This window comes from Bactrocera dorsalis, chromosome 1 (genome assembly GCF_023373825.1).
Source record: "Bactrocera dorsalis isolate Fly_Bdor chromosome 1, ASM2337382v1, whole genome shotgun sequence".
NCBI classification, from domain to species: domain Eukaryota; kingdom Metazoa; phylum Arthropoda; class Insecta; order Diptera; family Tephritidae; genus Bactrocera; species Bactrocera dorsalis.
The window spans coordinates 61,311,304-61,326,550 of NC_064303.1; the positions used below are offsets into that span (position 1 = coordinate 61,311,304).

The 15,247-nt window shown below is 37.9% G+C and overlaps 4 protein-coding genes and 1 pseudogene across 22 annotated transcripts in view; all 5 read left to right on the top strand.

The window, feature by feature from the left end:
- Nucleotides 1-15,247, top strand: part of LOC105224078 (voltage-dependent L-type calcium channel subunit beta-2) — a 995,088-nt gene that overhangs the window by 308,089 nt on the left and 671,752 nt on the right. The gene's annotated exons all lie outside the window — the stretch shown is intronic.
- The window catches only part of LOC125780351 (uncharacterized), a 296,278-nt gene that overhangs the window by 145,356 nt on the left and 135,675 nt on the right, over nucleotides 1-15,247 (top strand). The gene's annotated exons all lie outside the window — the stretch shown is intronic.
- The window catches only part of LOC125775455 (uncharacterized), a 59,808-nt gene that overhangs the window by 7,097 nt on the left and 37,464 nt on the right, over nucleotides 1-15,247 (top strand). The window lies entirely within an intron of this gene.
- The window catches only part of LOC125775546 (uncharacterized), a 121,528-nt gene continuing 106,291 nt past the window's right edge, over nucleotides 11-15,247 (top strand). Inside the window, exon 1 of the mRNA XM_049446204.1 lies at nucleotides 11-1,178. The gene's annotated coding sequence lies outside the window, so the exon portion shown is untranslated. The remainder of the gene's footprint in view (nucleotides 1,179-15,247) is intronic.
- Nucleotides 10,355-10,553, top strand: LOC125775881 (small nucleolar RNA U3; annotated as a pseudogene).

The window sequence follows — 15,247 nt, forward strand, 5'->3', positions numbered from 1 at the left end:
GAGTGTGCTTATGACCGCACGACTGAAGTGAAAATTCTTTCGCTCTATCTATATGTATATTTATGAATTTATTTTATGTTTTCATTAGTAAATTAATATTTTTGGATAGATCTTTTATTTTTTTCATTGTTTTATTCTTTATTTTCATTATTGGGTACATCAGTAATTACTGTGGTTGATTGTAAACCCGAGACAATAGGCTTATGATACGAGAAATACGATACATATATTTTAGAATTAAAATTAGACAGAAATCTAGAAAAAACTGCATCGATTGTTGTTCCATGTCTTGTAGCTCATTACGGTCATTATTCATTTGTAATTCTAATTTATCTCGTAGAAAGTTTATCAAGAGTTGTCCATTTTCGGATGCGAAATTGATATTGAAAGCTCCTGCTAAGATTAGTCGTAACGTATGCTAGTTTTCTCCTAGTTCTTCAGAACCTACTCGACCATAAATCGTAAGTCTTCTGTATATAAACATTATGATATTATTAACTGTGTTATTGGGCGAAATGTAAACAACTACCATTATGATGTTTGTTCCATCGTCCGAAACACAGTGAGCAGCACATATATCACCAATTGATGACTGACCAATATCAACTTCACGAATATGTCGTAATAGAATGTCCATGTTGGAAGTTACTATATTCGAACTTTCAACCTATACGGACGTGTTTTTCATGCGCTCCGTAGAAACTTTCGAAAAAAAATAAAAACAAAAATAAAACAAAATAAACAAATACTAAAAAAAGTGCATTCAGTGCAAACGTTAGGCAATAACGCCGAAAGTGCAAATCAAAACATAAAAAACCATAAACTGTTTATAAACAAAAAACGTAACAAACTAAACAAATAATAAGTGTGAAATAAAACAAAAAAAAAAAAATACAAAGGCATGAGCGCAGCGCAGCCCCACCAACAAGGCCGTAGGCATTCTCTTAATGCCTACTTCAGCTTTGTCGAGCCTGCGAGTTCAGCTCATACCAACAAACAAGGCAACGGTGAGAAGGATGAGTCATCGCAGCGACCAAATGAGCAGCACCATAAGCAGAGCTTACAAAAAACTAAAGCAGGAGAGAACGGCAGTCAACAACGGCCAGCAGCAAACATGATCACACCAACTAAACAGGTTCCAGCAAGTACGCAGGCAGCGAAGAACAACATAAAGCAAGGTGAGAATGTACCAATAAAAAAAGGTCAGTCTGTACAAACTGGCATTGACCGCTATATTAACATAAAAAGGAAATTAACCGTGCGATTCTGTAACGTGAGACAGTCTCAAGTCTCTAAATTTGAGATTTTGAGTTAAAGACAATTTTTGAGACTTGAGCCGATTTTGCTATTCTGTAAGTGACAGTCACAAAATCTATTACATTTCATCATTCAGAGATGTTTTTTACACTTGAATGGAAATAAATATGTCGATAACAAATATTAAATTTTCTATAACATCGTCAAAAAACATAGTTATCAATAAAAATGAAAATATATGTTGACTTTGTTTCATAATATTTACGAAATTTATGTAAAATTTATTTATTTTTAACTTTTTCGTGTTTGAGTTGCTTACAAAATATAAAAATACGACAATCGATTAATATCTATGATGATCTCTATTCAGTATATTCAAAATGGCAGACAAGAGCTCTTTGTAGTTTTGTGACCGGCTAACTAGCAGGTCTCAATATTTTGAGACTAACGCTAGAGACTGTTTGGTGAATAGTAACTAGTCTCAAATTGAGACTTTGCCTCAAAATGTCTCAAATAGAGACTAGAGACTGGTTACAGAATCCCGCTATAAGTCCTTCAAAGTCAGCGGTCAATCCCAAGAAATTCCAAAGCGGTACACCAATTAAGAATAAACCGAAAGTTTTAAATGGCAATAGGTTTGCCTTACTAAGCAATGGAACAGACGACGATGCCAAGGGTACCACCACAGTCGTTAATGCCAAACCACCTCTAATATATTTGCGCGAACGTAGCAGTAATGCTCTCGTTGCTGAAATAAGTAAAATTGTAGGTACTAACAATTTCCATATAGTGCCTTTGAAAAAAGGCAATATAGATGAAACAAAAATTCAGTCCTACACTGAAAAAAGTTTTATGGACATAGTTAAATTTTTGTCAAATAAAAACAAAAATTATTATTCGTATCAACTGAAGAGCTCTAAGGGCCTAGTTGTTGTAATCAAGGGTATAGAGTCCGCCGTAGACTCTAGTGAAGTCAAAGAAGCATTGGAAGAATGTGGTTTTGGAATTAAAACAGTTGTAAATATATTTAATAGAAACAAAATACCACAGCCAATGTTTAAAATTGAATTGTTGCCGAATTCGAATCAACTTAAAAAAAATGAGACCCATCCCATTTATAATTTGAAATATTTGCTGCATCGTAGAGTAACTGTGGAAGAACCACATAAAAGAAACGGTCCGGTACAATGTACTAACTGTCAAGAATATGGGCATACTAAATCATACTCCACTCTACGCAGTGTTTGTGTGGTATGTGGTGATTTACATCCCACTTCTAAATGCACCCTTAAGAAAGAAGAGTTAAATAAAAAATGCAGCAATTGCGGAGGGAATCACACCGCTAACTACAGAGGTTGCCCTGTATATAAAGATCTGAAATCTAAGCTGTCACAGGGAATTCAAGCACGTCGTAACCAAATGTTACAAACGTCCCGTAATGAAATTATAGCAACCTCAGAAAAAAGTACAAATCCTATTTCTTCTTACCGCAAAATCCTCCAAACGGAGGTATTGAAACTATGATTATAAACCTTACACAGTGTATGACACAATTTATGTCTACCATGCAAAACATGATCCAAGATTTAATAAAATCACAAAATCAAATGCTGCAAAATTTACTAAGTAAAAAATGAGCTTACTAAATATCTGTATATGGAATGCTAACGGTGTTAACCAACATTAATTAGAGATTATCAGATTTCTGTCTGAAAAGAATATAGATGTAATGCTTATTTCACTATCACTAAAAAATCGGGGTTGTGACTTAAACCTTACGGCTATATACTGTCCACCTCGTTTTAAAATTACAGAAATCGAATTTAAAGACTTTTTTGGATCTCTAGGCCAAAGATTTCTAGCAGGTGGAGATTACAACGCAAAACACACGTACTGGGGCTCACGTCTTATTAATCCGAAAGGACGACAGCTGTATCAAACTGTTATAAATAGGCACAATAACCTTGAAATAATATCTCCTGGTAAGCCGACATATTGGCCTAGTGATCGGAAGAAAATACCAGATTTAATTGATTTTGCTGTTATCAAAAATATAGATAAATCGCACATAACAGCAGATACATGTACTGATCTTTCTTCTGATCACTCTCCGGTACTAATAAAATTATGTGAACAACCCATATTCGTTAATCCAAAAGTGGGTCTAACTTCTTATAAAACAAATTGGCTAAAATATAGAAAATACGTCAGTAGCCACATTAATATTGAGTACAAAATAAATACAGGAAGAGATATTGACGAAAGTATAAGAGAAGTAAATGATATAATAACCAATATAACGCAGCTGTCTTAGCAACACCAAACAAAAGCTACAAGCCGCTTGGTTTCAGAAAAATCTCTAATAGAGAAATAGAAATGCTTGTAAATGTAAAAAGGCGTGCAAGACGTGAATGGCAGATAAATCGTTCCCCTTCCACTCAGCTTTAATTAAAATCTGCTGTACGTAAATTAAAAAACGCGCTTAAACGTGAGGAAGAATTGAACACCGAAATGTATATAAAGAAGCTGTGTCCGAATTCAAACAAGCAAAATTCCCTTTGGAAAGCCCAAAAGTCCGTGAAGCCACCAACTGACTCCAACATGCCTATACGAGACTTGGGAGGAAATTGGGCTCGAAGTGACGAGGAAAAGGCTAATTGCTTTGCAAATCACCTAGAAAAGGTATTTCAACCCAATTTGCCAAAGAACAACTTTAAGCTGTCAATCTTACCCAACACAGCTAAAGAGTCGCTCGAGCCTCTTATGACTTCACCTTCTGAAATCATTGGTATCATCAAAGAACTTAATCCAAAAAAGTCGCCGGGACATGATAAAATTTCCCCAAAAATGCTAATTGAGTTACCAATTATTGCTGTAGAGGTGCTCTCTTTGCTCTTCAATGCAATTCTTAGTTTCGGATACTATCCAATTTCATGGAAAAAGTCGCAGATTATATTGATAGATAAACCTGGGAAAGACTTAACACATCCGTCTTCATACAGACCAATCAGTCTTCTACCCTGTCTTTCAAAAGTATTTGAAAAAGTATTACTATCAAAGATGTCTCCTTTCCTCCACGAAAATTACACAATACCAATGCATCAATTCGGATTTCGTGCGAAACATGGCACAATAGAGCAAGTAAATAGAATTACTAACGAGATAAGGAAAGCATTTGAGCACAGGGAGTACTGTTTAGCAATATTTCTAGATGTAGCTCAGGCGTTTGATAAGGTGTGGCACGAAGGTCTTTTATATAAGATTAAAAAAATTCTACCTTTAGAATTGTATAGAACCTTGGAGTCTTATTTAAAAAATATAAAATTTACGGTAAAAGTGGGAGATTTCATATCTGATGAACGTCAGATAAGGGCTGGTGTACCCCAGGGCAGTGTTTTAGGCCCAACACTATACATAATATATACAGCAGATCTTCCAACAGCTAACAAAGTATTAACTTCAACTTCTGCGGACGGTACAGCAATAGTGAGCCGTAACAAATGCCACATTTTAGCATCAAGAATATTAACAGAGCATTTAAGTTCTGTCGAAGAATGGCTAGCGAACTGGCGTATAAATGTGAATGAACAGAAGTGTAAGCACATTACATTCTCGCTAAGACCAAAGATGTGCCCGGCAGTAAAAATAAAAAATATCTTAGTACCCCAAGCGAACGAAGTAACATATCTTGGTATTCACCTAGATAGAAGGCTCACGTGGAGAAAACACGTATCTAGTAGAATAACATGTATGAAGATTAGAGCTGCAAATTTAAATTGGCTTTTAAATAAAAACTCCAAACTTAGCCTAGACAACAAAGTGCTCTTATATAATGCGGTCATAAAGCCGATTTGGATGTATGGCATTCAACTGTGGGGTACGACCTGTGCAACTAATATTGATCTAATACAAAGGTTCCAATCAAAAATGCTTAGAACAATCACGTGTTCACCATGGTACATGCGTAACGAAAATATCCATAAAGACCTTGGTATTCCTATGGTAAAAAAAGAAGTAGAAGACAGCAGAATTAAATATATATCTAAACTCCGAGATCACCCAAACCCTTTGGCTAATGCTTTGGTACATTCCTGCGATCAAACACGATTTAAAAGAAGAAATATGCCTGCGTATTAAAGAGCGACGTAACACCAAAACAGCTCAATCACTTGCGTGAGTCTGTCTAGTTTTTAAATAGATTTAAGATTTCATTACTTATTGTTAGGCTTTAAGAAAAAGCAGATTCAATAAATAAAATAATTTTTGAGAGCGCGAGTATCAAGCGTTTCGGTTCATATCGACACACCGGAGAAAATGTTTCGTTATAGTTTACGCCGAACTTCTGCGCGCACCCCTTGACTACCAAACGTTCTTTGTACCACTCAACTGCGCCAGTTTTATCTCTTTTAACGGTGTAAACCTATTTACACCCAATTACTTGTTCACCCTTTGGTAAGTCTGCCACAGTTCACGTGCCATTTACCACCAAGGCCTTATGCTCTGCGTCCATAGCCGCCTGCCAGTATGAAGCATACTTGCCGTCAGTTGCCTCTTTAAATGTCTGTGATAATGGTATCTCTACAGATTGCACTGCCGCTATAACATTGTAGCTCTCCTTCGGACGTCCTAGTATACCGCTCCGAATAATTCTTGGTCTACCTGGTCCCAGCTTACGTTTCTGCTCCAGCTCTAGCTCTTCTGCACTGCCGTGTTCGTCACTTTCTTCATTGCACATATGTACGTTTCTCCTGCTTAACTTCACTTCTGCACGGAATAAATGTTTGTTCATTAGGATTTGAATCAGCTGGCAAAATTTCTGGTAATTCATCAAAAACGATTTGATCATCTAACTGAGATTCTTTGAAATGTTCATAGAACGGAACATCACGTTTTTCTACAATTTGATGTTTCTGTTTATCGTAGAGTCTGTAAGCTTTTGATGCCAAGGAGTACCCAACGAATCTTTACTCTTTACCTTTCGCATGGAATTTATTTTTCCGCGTTTTGTCTAAGCTAGCAGCCACGGACATTTACGCACATTGTTTACATTCGGTTTTCTACCACTCCAAGCTTCATATGGTGTTATGCCAAACAACGCTGCGTATATAGCACGCTGTCTGCACCGCCTCTGCCCATAGAAACTCTGGCAAATTTGAGTGTACAAGTAAACTTCTTGCCATCTCAACAAGAGTGCGGTTCACTCGTTCTGCGACGCCATTCTGTTGGGTACTGTAGGGTACCGTCAGCTGACGCGTTATGTCCTGTTGTTTTAGGAAGTCATCGAAACGTTTGTTGATGTATTCTCGGCCGTTATCGCTCCGTAAAACCTTGATTTTCTGCCCAACCTGGCATTCGACAATTTTCTTGAAAGTTACGAAATTTTCAAACACCTCATCTTTAGACTTGAGAAAAAATATGAAAATACGCCGAGACATGTCATCGATGAATGTTAAAAAATATGATGAGCCACCAAGAGAACGCTTTTCAAATGGGCCGCATACGTCGGTATGCACTAGCTCCAACAATTCTTTTGCTCGATTTTCAGACGCCGCTGGAAACGGTTGAGTGTGGATTTTACTTTTCATACACATTTTACACTTCGTACTGTCTGCGAACTTCACATTTTCTATGCCAAACACCATTTTATTTTTTGTTAGCTTCATCAAACTGCCATAATTTAAGTGGCCATATCTATTATGCCAAACTTCTGCACTGCACAATGCTGCACCAAAATACGCGTTGTTAATACACTCAAATACAAACAATTTATTTCTTTTTTCTGCTTTTAAAATTTGTTCGCCATTCTAGCTTACGGTAGCGTTTTCGTTGTTAAAGCTTACTGTGCAGCCACGTTCGACAGCTCGAGTCACCGATACAAAATTTCCCTTCATTTGCGGGACATGCAATACGTTCTCCAACCTTAGCTCACAAAAATCTGTTTGAACTACAACATCGCCTCTGCCTACTGCCGTCGCGCCGCTGTCCAGGTACCATCTCGAGTGTTTTAAGTCACCCACATCTGTCGCTGCTAAAACTGTAAATGGCCTATGTTGTTGTTGCGATTCTGTCGATTTTTCTTTTCCTTTATTTCTGCATTGATTCTTGTAGTGACCCCGTTGACCACATATGTAACATTTGATATTACTCTTCTCCTCTCGCTTTTTCTCCGTCGGCTTTGTGGTTGCTTGAAACGCCTGTTGTTCATTGTAATGATCTGTTTTAGATGAAGTGCCCCTGCGATCTCCTTTCTCTAATAACTTTATTTTTAATATCTCAAGGGAAGGCAGGCTATCGCGTGTTTCCATGGCGATCACGAAATTTTCAAAGCTTTTTTGCAAGCTTGAAAGTAATATTATTACTGCCAGCTCTTCACTGAGCTTAATGTCAACCTCCGAAAGCTTGTCAACTGTTGTACAAAATTTATTTATATAGCTGGACATAACGTCGCCTTCTATCATCCGCAAACCAAGCAACTGCTTATAAAGCGTTTTTTTCTTACTGGTCCACTGGGTTGATGCACCTCTTTTAGCTTTCTCCAGGCACTAGCTGAAGTTGTGCAGTTCTTTAGATAGCACAATTGCGATGGCTTCACACTCAATGTCATCATGGCCAATGCTTTGTTATCGTGCGTATCCCAGCCCTCTCCGTGTGCTGCTGGTCTCTGTCCGCTGATGACTTTCCACGCCTCTGCATGCACCAGCACGCTGCGCATTTGGATGCTCTAGGTATCGTATTTACCTTCATCTAATTTTTCAATCTGATACATACAACTCATTGCGATTGTATTCTTAAATGAATACTAGTATAAACTATGTACTTTAAATATTTTAAATATCAAAAAAAAACGCGGTACCCACGTGCCTGGACCCATAACCTGTTGAGATTCCGCTTTATTTAAAGTATTTAACAGGAATGAACAGTTAAAGTGAAAAAATTATTGGTTTTGGTTGGTTTTGTACATTTTTGGTTAGTATGCATGTTTGCTGTAACAGAGTCGCATTGGAAACGGATTTATTTTTAACAGGTATAAATCTTCAGCTGGCATTGTAGAGCTTTCCTCCTCCACAGTATTTATTTTTTTATATTTGCCGGTATTTCCGTCGGCTGGCGCTTTAGAAGTCTTTGCTTCCAAAATAATTTCGTCCTCCTTAACGATCTTTAAATTATCCTTACTTTTTTGATGCTCATATTCGCATCCTAAGCTAAATACATCCTCCTATTTTTCATTATTTATTATTAACTTCTTTTTTTCCGTGTTAATCACCGCATTAATGTCCTTCAAAAATTTGTATCCTATTAATAGATCTGCCTCCAAATTTTCGATTTCGTAGAATATTTGTTTTTTACCGAATAATGCAATAATGTGATAATAGCGTATTATCGAAAATCCAATAATTGTTTTTACTCTCTTTTGTATGTCTAATTTATTTTTATTTTTGTATATTCCTGATTTAATATAGCAACTAGTTGCTCCCGTATCTATTAATATTTTAAAATGTTGACCAGTAACCCTGTCATTTAGAAAAATATATGGCAGAGTTAATTTTGGCCTAAAAAATTAATATTATTAATTCGCTGTGTCTTAATCGGTGGCTGCACATTCTGTTGTGTACTTCCATGTGTTTTTTTTTCTAAATTGTTTTGGTTAAAGGTTGTTGGCTTTTGCAACATACGGTTGCGTGTATGGATGCTTGAATCGACATCCATTGGTGTAGGTCGTGGTTGGTTATTCTGATAACCCATTCTTTAGTTGTAATTCCTTTGTGGCTGGACTTGTGGGAACCGTAAATTATTATTGAAATTATCGTTAATGAATCTGTTATTATTAAAAGTATGTTGCCTGTTATTGTTGTTAGGATTTGAATGGTTTTGATTTTTTCCAAATTGTAATGCAAAGGTCGCTCGCATATTGTTAGATTCTAATTTTTGTGCTTTTTTCAAAGCATTTGGTAAATCGCTTGGCGATAGTGAAAATAGTATGTTTTCTAAGTTTCCGTTTAGCCCCGTTATGAATGTGCGTAAGGCATCCGCCTATTATTGGCGTTAAACTCTTTAGTTACGGCACTATCCGATCCGTAAGTCATTATGGTTTTGTTTATTAGCAGGGTTAATTTCTCATTAACCTTATTATAATATTCAATTATGGAGTAATTGCCTTGACGCAGAATACTCATTTCTTGCTCAATTATATGAGCTAGTCGCTTATCGGCGTAAGCGAAATCTATTCGTACTAAAATAGCATCAAAATTTAAAACTGTTCCGTGGTTGGACAAAATGTCATTAGCATCCTGAGTAATTTTATTTCTTAATGTAGTCAATGCTGTAGGTCTCATTTTCGCTAGTTAAAGCCATTTTTGATAAATTTTTTCTTTTTTTCCCCGTACAATAATCGCAATAATGCAACCTTTCGTATTTTGGAGCACTTGTATTACTTCCCATTTAAAACAAATCTTTCTTTTTTGATACTTGTATCATCTCTATAGTCTCAGGCATAATTGTGTACTAATTATAATAATCCTCAAGTGTGGCCTTCTTATCGTTTCCTATATATTGAAAAACTTTCTCCACGCATTTAATTCTAAGTTTATCTTTATTTAGATCCCTTGTTTTTGTTAATCCTACTGACTTCTACAAATCCTTCAAGATTTCTAACTATTCTGTCTATTTCGTTATAGTCCAAGTCAGTTGGTAAAACATCCGTCATTTTTTTTGAAGTTATACTTCTTATACGAGTTCGGAAAAGGAGTTGTTCAGGTTGCGCAACCTTGCTCAATATGAATCTATCGCAGGCTTGTCCGCGAAGATGTTCGAGTAGCAAGGGAAGCGGTGACAATCGGCGATCATTTCTTTCGGCACAGCTCGGCTTTTCTACCAACAACACAATGTTGCCATGCTTATGCTGTTGTTGTTTTTGTAGAACAATGTTTCAATTTTTGGTTGGTTACATATTCACATGTGTGCGCATATGTATGTTTGTATGCTTGTGCATTATTGAAGTTATTCTTCTTTTTCTTTCGTTTGTCTTTCATTTCTGCGAGTTCTCAACTATTTTATGTGACTTTTGTTTGAAATACTCTGCGTTGGCCTTTGAAAATATAAGACTTTACTTCACAGAATCATTTCTGTGTGTCTTCATTTCCAGTTTTGGAAATCGACTCGTGATGACGAGGTATATCGTTTTATCTGACAGCGTGAGGTTCAAGAAGTTCATTTCTAATTTTGTCTTGTGGCATATTAGAAATGATGTTTCTTCGAAAATCGTTCCCTTACAACGGATAAAACGACTTCTGAGTGGTGATTTTAATGAATAAATTCCTTTTGGTTGAAATACTCTGCGTTGGCCGTTGAAAAGTTAAGACTATACGTCTGGATCATTCATTCCTTTCGTTTCTTCAAAAAAATTAATGACCTTTAGAAATATGCATATTTGCATTATTTCATTGTCATTTCCATATTCGTAGCAATAGAATTTCTATGACATAAGTAAAGTAATGGCCTCCGATTGTCACCCCTTGCCCCTGTAGCAGCTTCACCTACAAACATGCGTAAATATGTATGTATGTATGTATACGTATGATCGTGAATACATATCGACGCAGATTTTTGCGAGAAGCACTAGAAAGTTGTGCAACTTATGATTTTTAGCTTTTGCCATCGTCGCGAAAAGACGACTTGTTTGCAAAGGCATGCTCGGGGAGATGTTACGGCCTCTGTTTTTATGAATGAAGGGAGATCGCTTGTGGAATTTGCGCCTGCGTTCATGAATGAAATCGTTTTTGCTGTAAAATTTATTACACATATTCTTCGCCAATTTGGCTGCCATATTGACTTGTGAAGATCAATTTTTTGTTGGTGACATATTCATATGTGTACGCATATGTATGTTTGTATGCTTACGCATTATTTGTTCGGCAATGTATGGAAATATAAATATAAGAAGCTGACCCCGCAGCCGTTTTCCTGCGTGAAATTACATACATGTGTTGTTTTGAAATGAAAAGAAAATTAAATTTATCATTTCTTTTATTTTCAATGTAACGCAGCTTGATAAACAACATTTTTTGGTTTCTGTTCCGGTGCGTAAATGTACAGAGAAGATAGTTTTCCAACTCGTGAGCACGCCACGTATTTTGGGCCGTGTAAAAATCATAGCAGCCCAAAATTTATGCCATACACTTCTAGCGACTATCCTTGTGTCCTGATGATTGTCATCTCAAATGCTATTTTTACTGGAAACGGAATCCGTTTGAACTGAAATGGCAAATCGTGAGAACTCAAACAAATTCGTAGAATCAAGCATTCTGCCTCCTTGTATTCGATAGCTGCGTCACAATCAGTCGGGTTCCATTACACAGTTTCGGCGCTTGTAGATTGCGAAACATAATAACGACAGATCCAACTTTAACACGCAAATGATGCGGTGGCATACAAAGCCCCTCCAAAGAATTTAGAAACTCCACTGGATAATTCACGGCGTTGTCTTCATTGTCAAGACGATCGATCGATTTGTATGAGCGCAATTCTCCCGGAATTTGTCATCAACATCGGTATTTTGGGCAGCTGTCATTGCACGTGCACTCAAGGAATCGTAGTTAAGATAATTTGGCCAATGTTCGGATAAACATTTTTGATGAGTTCATCTTTCGTGAATCGATAAACGGCAGATGGAATTGATATCAAACCACCGGAAATATCAACCGGAATTTATCCATATTCAATTTTTAGATGTAAAATGTCTTCGGCAATGTCATTTTTGTTCGTATCCCATAATAGACGCGGATTTGGTGGCTGATATGTCTAAATGATTAATGTGAAAAGTGTGCGAACGTCATTTTCATTCCAGTGATTATCATTTTCCAGCAATTGTAATTGCTGTCTTGCTTCTCAAAAAGTTGCACACACCGTATAATTCACATACGTATACATACATACGCGTACATTTATCAATAGCAACCGAAGATAGAAACAATCGTCGTTTTTCGGGTGGATTGTGTAAATTCATCTTAATGCATTAATTGATAACACACCTGGATGTTCATTTACTGGTTGGCCTTGCTTTCTGCGTAATTATTTCTTCAACGATGCATTCCATGAATAATATCGAGGTATTTCCGAATGTCCTCGCAAACGGATCACTGACGAAAATTGAGCAAAAAATCGTAAATGTTAATTTTGTTGCTGGCGGTGTTTCCATTGGCTGTACTGTATTCCCTGGGTTGAAATACACTCTTTGGCCATTCTCCAAATTAACTGCGAGACGCACAACAGTCGGAAAGCACTACAAAGTGCTTTAGTGCAGTTCACGTATCAACCGTAACGTTCAAGACCAATAACCGCCATATTGCTTCCTTTGTTGATGTACTTTCAAACGTATTTTATTGATTACACCAAACTGCAATAGTCAACATTGATATGAATTAGACAATAATGGTGAATATAGTACGATCCGTGTGATTACAACTTCGATATTCACTCTTCTAAATTGAAAGCTGAATGTTCTGTCATTGTCGGCTGGTGAGCAAGGCCGATAAAGTACAGTACAGTACAGCCATCATTTCTAGTTTGTGTTTCCGAAAGAAAAGCACGTGGATAGTGTTTAGTGGATTTATTGTCAGACATACAAATCGAAGTGGGATTGTGGTATCCGCAAGACCCATGAACCATAATGGTTTTCACCACTTCGTATAATACTGGATCTTTCTCTGCATCAGGAATTTCAGCAGAAATGACTTCATCAATTTGATCTGGTGTAACCACCATCCAAAAAGGAATGTGTGCGTGCAGCAAACCTCTTTTTTGCAACTCAACAGAGTACATCCAGCATCTGACTGCACCATACTTGTATATATGTACATACGTTGTTTCAAGATAAAGTCCATCAAACATCGTAGCTGTTGTTTGAAAAGTCTTCCTGTATTATCGTAAAGATCGCTTGCTGATTGACAGCGATCCATAATTCCATACATATGTCATCGCATCCTGGGAGTCTCATGTAGTTCATGTGTCTTGGGCTGCCATACGTTGATGGCAAAAAGAACGCCGACCGATATTAGCGCGATGTCTTCGTAACAAATTTCAATCTGTAATTGATCACTTCGTTTGAAACACACATAAAGTTTTCACTGAATAATTTTCAATAATTTTTCTTTTAAATAGCCGGAATAAAAAAGCAAGCGACCGAAATTGAACGATTCAAATAATTTACAAATCAAAATATTGAAAAACAAACCAAAAAAGAATTGTATGAAAAGTCACTTTTTGAAAATTTCCAATTTTTCGACTTTTCCTTATGAAAAGTATATGGTTTTTTTATATCTAACCCTTTCCAGATCCACAGCGAACAACTTCTGATTTCCTGAAGATTGGTTCCGCCGTTCTCGAGCGTTAGCGCTACTAACAAACAAACAATCATTTTTACTTACATATGTATGTCGTTGGAGGATGGAGTCATGTGTAGAAGTTCACGCAAGTGAGGAAAGTTCTCTGATCGCCATTCACTTGGGAGTGGCCAGAAACGATTCTTTTACATATGACTCAAGCAGCTCACGACTTCCAGTCTTTGACCAAGTATCCTCTGGGTAGCCTAAGAACATCCGTTTGAAGGCGAGCTAAAGTGAGAAGGCGAAACATCCCCTGCATAGGGTTGTGCACTGGGTTTGGGACCCGAAACGTAAAAAAACACCTCCAATGAAAAACAACAAACAGCCTCGGATGAGAAACCCCCCTTTTGATGACGACCATGGCAAACGAAATAAGGACTATGATTTGATCAAGCTACCTGGCTGTCTCCGGATCGAAAAACCACCAACCAGATCGATCATGTTGTGATAGACGGAATACACGTCTCCAGTGTTTTAGATGTGCGTGCGCTCCGAGATCCTAACATCGACTCGGACCACTATATTGTTGCAGCCAAAATTCGCACCCGCCTCTGTGCAGCAAAAAACGCACGCCAACAAACACAAGGAAGGTTCGACGTCGAGAAGATGCAATCACAACAGACAGCCGAAAGATTTTCTACCCGGCTTGCACTCCTGCTCTCTGAGAGCACTCGTCAAAAACGCGGTATAACGGAACTGTGGAACGGCATTTCAAACTCCTTACGTACAGCTGCAACCGAAACCATTGGTTTTCGGAAAGTGCAAAAGAACAGCTGGTACGACGAGGAGTGCCGTATCGCAGTGGAGAGAAAACAGGCTGCCTACCTCGCAACGTTACGATCGACCACAACACGTGCGGGATGGGATAGATACCGAGAGTTGAAGAGGGAAGCGAGACGCATTTGCAGACAGAAGAAGAAAGAGGCCGAAATGCGTGAGTACGAACAGCTTGATAAGCTGTCCGACAGGGGAAATGCTCGAAAATTCTACGAAAAAATGCGGCGGCTTACAGAAGGTTTCAAGACCGGAGCATACTCCTGTAGAACCCCCAAAGGTGATCTAGCCACCGATGCCCAGAGCATACTTAGATTATGGCAGCGAACACATAACACCAGGAGAAGGCGAACCCGATTCCCCAATCGATGACGATGGGGCAGACGTTCCATTACCCGACCATGAAGAAGTTCGAATAGCAATTGCCCACCTGAAGAACAACAAAGTGGCAGGGGCCGACGGATTGCCGGCCGAGCTATTCAAACACGGCGGCGAAGAACTGATAAGGAGCATGCATCGGCTTCTTTGTAAAACGTGGTCGGATGAAAGCATGCCCAACGATTGGAATTCAAGTGTGCTATGCCCAATCCATAAAATGGTGGAGGAGACCCCACCATCTGCGCCAACTACCGTGGGATAAGCCTCCTTAACATCGCATATAAGGTTCTGTCGAGCGTATTGTGTGAAAGATTAAAGCTCACCGTCAACAAACTGATTGGACCTTATCAGTGTGGCTTCAGACCTGGTAAATCAACAACCGACGAGATATTCACCATGCGCCAAATCTTGGAAAAGACCAGTGAAAGGAGAATCGACACTCACCACCTATTCATCGA